Consider the following 12,107-nt stretch of genomic DNA (forward strand, 5'->3'; position numbering starts at 1 on the left):
ATGGCAACCAAGTGACTATCACATGACAACCAATTGACTGTCACATGTCGTCCAAGTCACATGGTAATCAAGTGACTGTCACATGACAAACAAGTCACTGTCACATGACAACCAAATGACTGCCACATGACAACCAAGTGACTGTCACATTGCAACCAAGTGACTGTCACATGGCAACCGTGATTGTCACATGACAACCAAGTGACTGTCACATGGCAACCAAGTGACTGCCACATGGCAACGAAGTGATTGTCACATTGCAACCAAGTGACTGTCACGTGGCAACCAAATTACTCACATGTCGTCCAAGTTGCTGTCAGATGTCATTCAAGTAGACATGTCGTTCAGTGTTTTCGGGTTAACTACCTAAAAATTACCACTTAGAAGCCATGTGTCCAACATCGAGCTGCCATGAAACTTGTGCGGATCGGATACATAAGAGAAAATTTATGCCATATTAATAACTTAAGTAGGTGTCGGATACCAAAATCCAGGATGATGTGTAAAATACTGTCCATCTGGATAATTGTGTATGGCATAAGGTTGCGGTTTTAATGGAAGTTGTAGGACAGTTGTTTCATTTGATGGCGCATAATGATTATAATCGTAATTTGGTACGCCTTTTGCACCCAAACTACTGAGATCTCTGGGTGATACGGAACCTGGCGGTGTCATGTTATTGTTATTATATTCTACAGAATTGGAAGCATATGATACTGCTGGATAGTTCGTTGGGTAACCTTCATTTGATGATGGAGGATATTCACTGCCTGGTGGAGTCGGAAGAGCACCATCTGAGTAGACGTAACTAGGACGTGTTGCAGCTCTAATTACACTTTCACGATTTGCATACAGTTGCTTGAGTAACGCGAACTTGCTGGCATAACAGGCGGTTGCTGTTGCTCAAATGTTGATGCTGAATTCCACGATGACTCTTTGTCTTGTGTTTTGAGCAGGGAATTCGTACTAAAGTCTGTCGCATGATTCGATGATGGCGATGGAAGATGCTTAGACATGGCATTCTCGAGATCTCTGACTGAAGGCTCCGCTCGGTCTTTTATCGGATCCTGTTCCTTACATGATGATGAATCACTTAATATTGTTGATGCTGGTGGTAAATTTTGTTTCTTAACTGTATCCTGATTATCTGGCTTGGGTTTTCTCTTCCGTCCGCGTGTCGGCGGTTCCTCAACTTTTGCTTCTGGCGTCGTTTTTCGTGAAGCTCCAGCTTTAATTTCAGGTGTTGGCGTTTCAATTTTAACTGATGGAATGTCATCTTTAACATCTTGTAATGGCTTAACATCCTTATCAATTGGCGATGGCACGTGAATTTCACGTTTAATTATTTCAAGCTTGACACTGATCCATAACAACATTTGTATTCTCTCTTGCACTTATTACATAGTTTACACAAATTATATTCTGTTCATCATTATTCTTAATATTGCATACGATTGTGGCACATGTTTGTATCCAAGTATATCCACCATTTTTGTTGAGAATTCTATAGTAATGGGTTAGGACTTGACCTTTTTCGATTACTGAAATTAGAGGAAATGGAATTGGATTATTATTTGCTTATATTTGATGCTGGATTTGGAAGGAATCGAACCTTAGTCCTCAATATTGAGGAATTTGGTCTGATCCCTAACAACTCAGGTACAGAGGCTTTACTCTGGCACTACCAGCCATGACAATAAACTATTAATAAATCTAAACCCAAATACTTACAATCTGAATGACATTTTCGTAGTTTCACGGCATCTTCTCCATGGCAGAGGTTGTAAAGGCTTTCGCCAACAAGTTCGTCTGTTGGAATATCCAAGAACCTCCGTTATTCTGTAAGACAAAGCAAAATATGTTGAATTATACAATGAAATCATCAAGTTTTATTGTTGTTAACTTACTTTGGCTCACAATGAGCTAATCGGAAGTCAAAGTTAATTCTTGTTACAAACATATCACATTCTAGTCGTATCTCATGAACTGATGGTGGTGGAAGGGCTGGAAGGAGATAAAATTGAGTTAATTAGGACATAGAGCTCAGATTCTCACATAAGGAATGGAAGTTTGGGTTTATATAAGGCAAATGTCTTGAGTGGAACAGGCTGCGATTGAGGGAGCTTGAGACCAAGACTGGGAAGAATTCACTTGTAGTCTCGCCCTAACAGACATTGAACATGCTTTTATTGTACTAAAATACCACTCTGGTCCACCTAAAAGCTGTTTCTTTGCCTGTTAAGGTCGATCGCAGTTTCGAAAATGGACCGCAATCGAGAATTCAGTAAACTCTAGCTGCAATAAGTCGATCGGACGTTGTGACAGAACTTTAAGTTCTTTGGCAAGTACCAAAAATTCAAAGACTATTGTCCCGAGCAGTAAACGTGTCACTTCATCTCCGCGTTAACGGGAAACGTGATGGCAACATTATGACCTTTTTCCAGTTCATTTTGCAGAAAATTAGCCACATCATCATGTTCGGGCTACAATATTTAAGGCATACTAATCGCAAGGTTGTTCCATTCAGGCATTCGTAATTTGCCATTATTCAAAACAACAAGACATTCCAAACCTCATAAATACCAAAAAATATTCCAAAAAAATACTCAAACTCACCAATTGCCAACGCAACCATTCCCAATAGCTGTGGCTGAGACTTCTTATTATGATTGAATGAGTATTGTGGCCTCAGTCGACAAAGTATCAATACAACCTGAAATTAGACGAGCAAAAGAAGAATAAAATATTTGAATGAGAATAATTCATTTGACTAAAAAATCTCGTTGGATATGACTTAATTAATGTAGAAAAAACTTAAAGAATTCACACTTGCAAACAATTACATACCGAGTAATGACCATTGTTTGGTTTGGCATTTGCGTTCTTTGGATTCGAAACGTCCTAAAGGTAATTTATAATATACAATAACGATGGTGAATTTTTGTGCTCTTTCTTGTTGGATATAAAAATATAAACTATAAAATGATTTGATGACGATTTTTTGTACTTACTCTATATCCAGTCGACTGTTTAAACTGACATCCGCGTTTTGTGAGGGTTGATTTCATTCGTATACAAAATGATCGTTCAAATCCTTTATATTTGTTATTTGATTGAACGGACATTGAGGATGAAACTGAATAAATTTTAACAATAATTAGACATAAATCCACAATATAAAGTAATTAATAATCACCATCAGGATTCATTGTCCCATGTGATCCCTCATCGGATGATGACGGCGATGACATTCCTTGCGAATGTCCAGTTAAACTCAATCCCAACTGTTCAGCAACTTCAGCATGGTCACCTTGATGGACATAATCAAATATACTGCTGCCAGCCATTTCAACCTAAAATGACAAAGAATAAAAGATAAAATGGTAATAAATTACAGGCAATGTCAAGTCACTCGGCATTTCATTTTAATTTTAAAGCATATTGTACATGCTGTAATAAAATTAGCATAAAATTTTAAAATAATCATATATGATAAATATTCGACTAAAAAAACAAGGCACAAAAAAGCCAAGATAGAAGAAAATAAAAATAAACCGAAAAGGAAGTCAAGTAGTTGAGGGCATGAATAATAATCACTTAATTTATTTGTCAAACGAAAGTTACTCGAGACTTTCTTGATTGAATTCAATGATTTGAGAAGGAAATTGTGCATTACTGTATTGTAAGAGCTTTCCATGAACTGTAAAATCAAGATATTGATTTTATTCTACTCTTTAATACCCCGAAAACTCCATTCCCCATTTTTTCTATTTTCTTCCTTTATACTTTTTTCTTCTTCTGTGGATGAGAGATAGAAAGATATGTGGACGTGATGAGAATGTAATTGAAAATAACTAAACATGTTCTCGTCCATGTTGGAAGGAAAAAAACATAAAAATAGTTGAAGGAATTATTATCTGGTAGGGAGAAATGTCTCTGCAGGTGCTTTAAGGTGTGTATATCTTCTGATAGTAAGCTAGAGTAGATATAAAGTTTCAATGCTGGCTGAATACTTGAAATCTTTAAATCCAATGGTCGTAAATTTGTTTGGAAAGTTTGTTAAAGATTTAAAGTTGTAGAAGTAAATTTTGGGAAAGTTGGGAAGTTATATGAAGTTATTTTAAGGTGTGTCTTAAGAAAATCTGGCAGATTTGACAAAGTTTTAAAGAAAATGAAGGGAAAAGTTAAAATAACACTGGCATCGCTGTATAAAAACCAGAGTTCTGGGTTGGTTCATATTTTGAGTGGAAGAGTCGACTCAAGTCCAAACTGTCTTCATTTCAAATGTGGGGTTCTGTGGGAGCATGAACTCTACAGACTAGCTTTAAATAGGAATCTTGAAGCCGGAAAACACAATTACCATATAGACGCTCATTTTTTTCCACTTCTAACTCAATCGTACTCGTTTTTGAGTCTTTTTAAAAAGTTGATTTCGAGTCGATTCAAATTAATTTGATTTTTCACGAAATACTGATATATGTAATGCTTGAAGAGCCCAACAGTGTCTTCGATTTTGAAATCTGTTTCACCATGTCAATTTAGAGCTGACTAGAGTTTATAGTCAATTTGGAACCCGAACTACTTGTACTTAGTGATACTTTTGATATATAAAAACAACTCGGGAATAACTTGCGTCAACTATAGATCGAGACCCTATGTAATGATTGAGAGATTGCCTTCGAATGGGAATTGAACTCACGTTCTCACAAAGAGTGCTAGAGTTAGTCGTTACGAAACGTAACCTCTTGACCACAGAGGCCTTATTCTCGCATTGGTAGATTCGACTACATATGTATGTCTCCATACCCAAGGTTCTACTCTTTTGCTCAGAGAAAATTGAAAACTTGAATTGGAATGATAAATGTCAAGTGGATTCGACTTAGTGTTATGCAAAGAAGTTAATCGCTATAATATGAATTCTAGTGGAATCATCATAGAATTCCAACTTGACCTTACTTTAGTAACGACTAAGCATGTAAATCTTTCAATATTTGTTCCAAACTACTCCTATAAAATCATCAAAGCTTCAACTTCTATGCCAAATTCAGTAAAAAATCCCATTAAACCCCAAAAGTCATTAAAATCTAATAAAACTCTAAAACAAAAACATAAACATTCATTATCCACACCTGCGACAATCCAAGATAAATCGACACAGTTTCAGATATATACAAAAATCGTCCATCAGCAGCCAACGCCAGTGCAAAACCATCAAGTGATTGTAAAATGTGTGTTCCTTGATGTTGCTCAAACAGTTCCATCGCCAAACTAGCCGCTGTTCTTCGTGCTGAATTGGCAGATATACCTATTAATGAGGAATGGAAAGAAGAATTTGGTTTAAAATTAGAAAAAAAAAATAGAAAACAAAATAAAATTCCATTTAAAGAAATGGATTGAATACAAAATGGCGATTTTCATGGTAATATTTCCATTCTTTGTAAAACAATTTCCATTGCCACCGTCAATAAACCATTTTTTTTGTTGTTGAATTATACATGAATTAGTATTCCGTTTGCGTCACGATATTTTTAAAGCCAAAAAATTTAAAACTATTCAAATTAAATGCTGGTGATATTAAAATGAATTGTCGTTTCAAAATTAACTCTCTTTAGACATACACATGAACTAGTTGACACACAAAATATATTGATCGATGAATAAACAGCAAATGACATTCCAATTGATTTCGTAAGAAAGTTTATAGCGAAATTCGGAGAAGTTTTGATGACTGTTCTGTGGGGTTTTTTGAGGAACAATTGAAGTATTGATCAGTAATCCCGAGGACAGCACATCCTAAGTACTCAGAAGTCAATGCTTTTAGGTACCGTAGTGCTACTTTTGTGCCATGAGAGAATATTATTTGCCTGCTGTAGCCAACCGAATTTTTTGCCGTGAAAATCAATCGTCACAGTGTCTTTAGGGCAACTTTTCGTCTTACTGTTGATAAAACAATGTATTGCATCCTCGGCGAACACATTATACTGTTGGGAGCTACGTCGCTGCATTACAGTAAGAAGCAATCACCAGATTGCTTTGAGCGTGCTCGGAGCATGACGGCTGTTATTGGTCCATTTTTATGGCGAAAAATAAAATTCACTGTACATTGTTATTTGTTTTTAAGCTCATTTAAGCTATAAAACAAGGATTTTTGGCAATTGACATTAAATTAAAAATTGAAGACAGTTACATCACTTAGGATGTCATTTGTCTGAGTCTTGATTACCCTGAACTTAATACATCATTTATTGCCATCTATCTTAATATTAGAATTCATGAGTGAGTTATGTTCAGGTTAAGCCAAAAACTTCAAGAATCTTCAACGAAACTCTATGAAATATCAATATAAAGCGTGAATTTCTAATTTAACTCAAGATTTGAGGACCAAGTCATCCTTTTGGATCAAAAATACTCAAATTGAAATTGTGTCTAACTTGGAACTGAAGAAAATTTCTAAAATTCTCTTTAAAAACAGTCGGGTTAAACCAAAAACTAAACAGAAGTTCATCCAAATCTCTTAAAGACATTGAACTTAGTCAACCTTATTTTCCAAACATCTTTGAGAATATACTCCATTAAAAATCCGAATCAATTTCAATCTTTAAAACTATAAAAATACTCACTTTTCAAAATTTTACTAGCATTGCTGGTCTCCCGATTCCATGGCGGATCTCCATGTCCTGTAAAGTCTCTTAATTTCAAATAACTAATTGTGAGTCTAATTATTGATGCTTTGTCAAGTTGACTTGTTATTGCTGCTGGTAGTGGAAGCATTTTTGCCAATTCATAAAATTCAAAATTTTCCTTTCCCCGTCTCGATCTGGCTGCATCCCTTGACTTCTCTTTCCTCAATTCTAAAATACTGAAAATTAAAAAAGATTGAAAATTGTTATTCAAGTGGAAAAAGTTAATTTGCATGAAATTTAATTGTTCTGATTTAAAGTAACTGGAATTTCTGTCATAATTGATGAATCAGATATCAAGTCATTCATATTAGTCAGTCATATCATTTTCATATGACTGGAATTACGTCAGTGACATTCTTTGTGATCAATCAAAATGTTTAGGGTGGAAAAGTAGCAATAATAAATGAAGGAAGAATAATATTCACTTGATTAACTTCCGTTTCCAGCATAATCATCATCATCATCTCAACATCAATAGCATTCAATATACAATTGAGGTATTGATCGTGTCAGTTGATTGACCAAAAATATTTTTCTATGTGATTTGATTAAGTCAAATTACGCATTTTAATTCTAGTTCCTTCCTAGTTTATTTTTTATGTATTCTGAGATTTTTGTAGTTTCATGGGAGATTCTTGCAGTGTTGGCAGACTTTTAGAGGCCGAACTTAACTGGAGTAATGCCTGAAATCTGGTTTCAATATTGATGCTGCAATAAAATAGACTTAATGCTGATGTGAGTCGAAGTAGTTCGGATTAGTTTACAATCCGACCAAGCGGTCGTGTGTTCGAGACGCAGGAGAAACTTTTCGATCCTTTTTCGACATACCACAGCCTACTATTGGGGTCTTGAGCTGAGTGCTGATTCCACTATTAACTGTAGTCTGACTCACCCTCACTCTTTACTATCAAGTGCATTACCCTCAAAACCCCCTAGTTGCAGCTCTGAACCTCAATGATCTGAATAGATAAATATTCAAAAATTAGATGCTTTTAATGCTGATGCATTTGTCATGGGAATGGAACAAAAAAAATATTGATGACCATTCCTCATAAACATCTCTCACTTCTGCCTCCGACTTTCTATCATTTATTTATTATTATTGTACAATTGGAATGGCAATAAGAGACATGGATGGTCTGAAAGTGTGAAAATAACTCAAAAGATGAGGAAAAAAATTATTTTCGATAATTGAATTTTCTCGGCAGCAAGAAAAAAAAGATAAAAAGGAAGAAAATTGAGTGAAAAAAGAGAAAAATTCCCTTAAAATGCTCAGTTGGTCTTCTTCCTTTATGCTATATACGTAAAAATATTTTATTTCATCCCATGAGATTATCATCAGCACTTCTTTCATTTCTATTCACTTGTGTTGTTTAATATTATTCAAGTATTATAGTCAGCCAATTTGGTCAATTTGACCTAAAACTTACTCATATGTACAGCATGACTATTGAGATGAATCCATGTGCAATAAAAACATTATCATTCGAATAAATATTTGGACGAAGAATAGTAAAGGAATAAAAATTATTTATGATAAGTAGACTCACTTCACATTCTTTTTTTTCTTCTTCATTTCTATTGCTACATACGATTTTGAAGTATTGATCAGAAATAAATAAACGGAAAGGGCATTTGATGAACGAATATCAGATGTGCAAATATATTTATTTATGATAATTCAAGTTGGAATTAAATTTTCATGTCAATTTTTCTTTTTATTGCTGAATTTTTTTGTGGGATTTGAAAAGCAATAAAAAATACATCATTTGGTAAGGAATTAATGATGGACTTGAATCGAGGATATATTTGTTTTGGTCATTAATCTTGATATTTTTCACAAAATGTTGCATAGTATTCATTAAATTTAAATTGAACTTATTTGAGAATTGGAAGAATTTTGGTGAATATTTTCACATTAAAAAAGAAGAAATTTGAGAATTTTTTGTTCAATTTTCAACTTCTTCTCTACTAATTTAATTGAAATTCCGTTGTAAAATATAAAAATTGTGGGTTTTCTAGCTTTTGCTAGATCTAAGCAAAATAGACTTCACATATTATACTGCGTATCACATCAGTAAATTAAACTTCAATAAAAATTAAGACGTAAATTATCACAATTTTGGAATCCCGAATAGTACAAATCAGCAAATCGATCGGATCAGTGTGACTCGTAAATAATGTCGGATCTAAATCGAATTCGACAATTAAGAGTCTAATTTTTGATTTTATGCAATTCGTGAATTTTTAGTAACTAATACTAATTTTTTTAGAAGAATTTTAAATTTCTTGAAGAATTTTGATAAAAACATCACTGAATTAAATTTTTGTCTATCACCCTGAAGAGCAAAAAGTGAAAAATTCCGTAAAATGGAATAAAAACAACCATCACTCTGTTGTCAAGAAAATCGTATGTCTTGCCTCTAATGAAGCGAAGTTGCTGAGCCTTACTGACTACGTTGTGCTGTTCGGATGATTTTTATAATTTTGTGGGTATTTAGACTTTTTGTAATTTTTCACTATTAGATAATCCATTTAAATTTTACAGTAAATTTAATTATAATTTGTTACACTTGCCAATCTCGGTTTTCAGATTTTTCGAGACTGAGACTTTGTAGAATGCATTTGTAGTCTTCTCAAAAAGTACAAGTCGATTAATCGATTCAAAATTCGGCACCAGGCTGACGTGACTCTGGCATGGTGCCTGATGACTAAACCGAATCCGGCACGTCATAGACAAGTCCACCTGGGATAGGATTTTTCATTTCTTAACCGATTTGTGCTATTGCGGCTTGGTCTCAGTCTCAAAAATTCATCGAAAAAAAGACTTCGGGAAACCTTAGAAAACTTCGTAAATTATTTTTATAAAAATCACAGCTATTCATTGATTCATTAAATATTTCCTAACACCACACAATTTTAAACCAAAACTTGAAGACTACAAAGTATTAAAACATTAACTAATCGTGCAGAAAATATGAACATTTTCTTATAAAAAAGATACATGGTTGAAAGTCATGTTCTACTTCGATAATTATCCCGTGGGAATCAATCGCATCGTGAGAATATTGAAATTGTCATTTACTAAGTTTACCGGTTCTGTAATTGCAGTCAGATTAGAAACATTTCTGTCATATTCAATTAAATTGATTTAGAATTGTCTTTTGGGGATTCATAGAATTGGAATTAAAGCTTTTGGATCTAAATTGATCAGAATTAGACACAAAATCCTTAAAAATATTCTTAAAAAAATAATAAAACTTATAAAAAAAAGACTCAACATGCCCAGGATCGAGAATTTGTTGTGATTGTGGATGATTAGGCTTAAAATTTGTACCACACAAATCCTGAGTACTTGGTACCAACCAGGAATGTGTGAATGCTGCCGCACCCGATCCACCATTATCCATCAATGTGCGGGTCTGATATGCCGCATAGTCAATTGCAGAATAAGGCATCATTTTTTTCACAATATCCAATTTTTTTTCCAGTCACTGAACTTAATTTTTCATCATTTTATGTCCAACAAGAACTTTCACTAATCACTCATATTATGCATTTTGTTTATTGTTATCAATACTAAACAGCTGTTTGATGTTTATACATTTATATGCTGTCTATTGAATATAAAAAAAACTTTTTTTTTTTCACTACCCGAATGTATGTATATAGACGTATATATATAAAAAAATATAATAAAAATAATACGAGAGCTGATGATTTGAAGTACGTGCACCTTTATACTCAACAAAAATCTGACTGGCTAGTCAATTGTTAGAGCCATTTGCCGTTTGTAAAAGAAAAGAAAGAAAAAAAAAGTGGGAACGTAACTTGCATTTGAAATCAGTATCACGAACGAGCCAGAGAGAAGTATACACGCGTTGTCTGTATGACTATTGTGTGTGTGTGTGAGTAGCAATGAGAACAAAGTTAAGTAAAGGAATGAAGGATTCCATCATGAAAATATCCAGCAACTTTACTTGTGTACGTTCCATTGCATTTGTATGAGTTAAATTTGGGGACTAAATGGGCGGTACGTGACTTCTTATCAGTGTTACGGCTGTATTTTTTTGGCGCTCCAACTTCTTCTCTTCTCAATCCATGCACACACATATACAGTCATGAATGTTGTTGTTGATGCTCTTCGTACGTTTTTTTTGTGTATGTGAACGTGATTGGTTTTACAATTAAGCTCCGCCCGTCTTCCTTTCCAACTTTATTTTTTTGTGCCTTTGCGACATGCTACAAACATCTCTTTTGCGACACGACACGTTCGACATTATGACAATTCTCAATTGAAAAATCTTTTCTGCTTTACAGCATGCATCCATAAATTCGTTCTTACTCACATCATTCGAATGATGAATCAATATTATGAAGCAGGTCAAAAACAAGCTAGCAGTAAAGGAAGAAAAACAAAAGGAAAGGAAAGTTTTTTTCATGTCCATTACATACATTTAATGCTTGCTGCGTGTAAATGCTCTTCATACACAACGAGGAATGTGCTGCACATATAGTAAGTATCAATCGATTTGTCGATGTAAACACGTCGCAAGGACGGATTGGTGATGCTGGACGAATTTTAAGTAAGGATCCAAGAGTATCGGCTAGGACGACGTGGAAAAAGTTATCATCATGTTGTCTACGTGCCCAATAATTTCATTTCTCTTCCTCCTTTACTTTTACTAACAAAAAAAAAAAGGAAAATATGAATGAAAACGGCGGCGTCTGATAAGAATGAGGATATGGCATAGAGGAGGCATCACGTCAGTTCCAATTATTGCATCATCATTATCATCATTTTCAATGTCGCTACTTCTCATACATATGAGAAATTCCCATGTCATGCTCATAACAATTATGCATAATAAAGATATTGAAAATCTCGTTTTGGGCCATAAAGCTTGTCACTTGCCACTTTTATGATCCTCGGAAGATTTCAATTGTTTTAAATTTTCATGCAAATTTTTTGACATTGTCGTCAAGCTTAACATGAACAATTAGGCATAACGATACATTCACATGTAATTTTGTTTTGGGTTAATGAAATCTCTTGATGTGTGTATGGCAATAAAAAGTTACAGCTAGGGAGATAACAAGACTTTCAACCCTAAAATTATTAGAGCATGTAGCTATAATTGCTGCGTAAAAAGGAATAAAATGTTTGTATTCATCATTTTGTTACGGTAATTATTGAGCTTGCATACATATGATGCTGATTTTAGAAATCTTGATTTGAGATAGAATTTTAAAAACAGCACCCATTGATATTCCATAGGAACGTTAATGAAATACATATGGAACAATTTGGTAATATGGACATTATTAAGCGTAACTTGCTGAATTGAAATCTAATATTAAGTTCAAAAATAGAAAATCTGAATATTTCAAGCTCAAAAAGATTGTAAGATTTTTGTATAAGCT

General features: G+C 34.0%; 1 pseudogene; it reads right to left on the reverse strand.

Moving 5' to 3' along the window:
* Positions 1-399: 399 nt before the first annotated feature.
* LOC139092918 (protein trachealess-like) lies at positions 400-10,342 on the reverse strand (annotated as a pseudogene).
* Positions 10,343-12,107: the final 1,765 nt, after the last annotated feature.

The sequence above is a fragment of the Chironomus tepperi genome, unplaced genomic scaffold, assembly GCF_022539635.2.
Source record: "Chironomus tepperi strain 1889 unplaced genomic scaffold, CSIRO-AGI_Ctep_v1 contig_312, whole genome shotgun sequence".
NCBI lineage: Eukaryota > Metazoa > Arthropoda > Insecta > Diptera > Chironomidae > Chironomus > Chironomus tepperi.